Source organism: Elephantulus edwardii, unplaced genomic scaffold (assembly GCF_000299155.1).
Source record: "Elephantulus edwardii isolate Elephantulus edwardi_28Jun2011 unplaced genomic scaffold, EleEdw1.0 scaffold00061, whole genome shotgun sequence".
NCBI lineage: Eukaryota > Metazoa > Chordata > Mammalia > Macroscelidea > Macroscelididae > Elephantulus > Elephantulus edwardii.
This window is the reverse complement of record NW_006399811.1, coordinates 13,818,705-13,819,770: the sequence shown is the minus strand read 5'-3', so window position 1 is coordinate 13,819,770 and position 1,066 is coordinate 13,818,705.

Below are 1,066 nucleotides of genomic sequence, written 5' to 3'. Positions count from 1 at the left end.
TAAGGGTCTTTCAGGGAGTCTTCTCTGTCCCATGGAATATTATTGATGATTATGATCTGTTTCATGGGATTTTACATAGAGCATTATAAAAACAAACAAATAATCTTACTGACAGCCAGTATCTTATAGTTCATGTTGTTGCGTACTGTCCAGTCGGAACTAACCCATAGGTGGCCCTTCAGTGGGTTTTAGAAGCAGTTAATTAATTACACTGGAGAAGGTTCCCCATCTCTGTCCTGTGGATTCTCTGGTGGATATGAACCGCATACCTTTGGGATAGCAGCGCAGATTCTTACCACTAGGCTCCCAAGACTCTAAATCTTAACTGAGACTGTCCATCTTTCTCCCTTGGAGCACTAGAAGTAGCTGAACTCGCTAGGGAATGTACTACCAAAGCCCCTTAACTGTTTAATTACTTTGAATAAAAATATCGTAACAGATTCTACTTCAGGATTCCAAGTTTTACTTTTCTTTCAAGTATAATAGAGTTCCTTCTGACCTGTATTTAATTTGATGCACATAACAGAAGGGGATGGAGTGTTACAGTCAGGGAGGATGCTCAAATCTGGGTCATCCATCCAGTGCGATTTCCAAGTCTCTGCAGATTCTTCACTACTGTGAAAGAGCCCTTGCTCATTCCTCACCCTCTGCTGCCTCCAAGTGGCCATATTACACAATGCAAACGTTTTCCTTATTTATTTCGCATTGTATATTTTGTTGTTGTTGTTGTAATTTTTTTTTATTTTAATGAACATTTACAGAGATTTTGGATTTCTGTTCATTCATTGCTGTTCTTCTCTCCCTGCCCAGCCCTCCTCGCCCCCTCCCCCACCTCCAGTTGGCTCCTCTCTTCGAAAAATAAAAGGAACACTCCCTCCCTGGTAAACAATCCCCCCACCCCCGCACTCCTCCCACCGCCCCAAGTACATTCAACTGTGCAACCTTAATTGTGGACTCTTGTGATAACCATAATACCCTATCATACATCGTTTTTAAATTATTCTCTCCCTCATCTGTTTCAGTGCAGTATACACAATTTATCCAGTTTTTCTCAGTCTTACCCCAA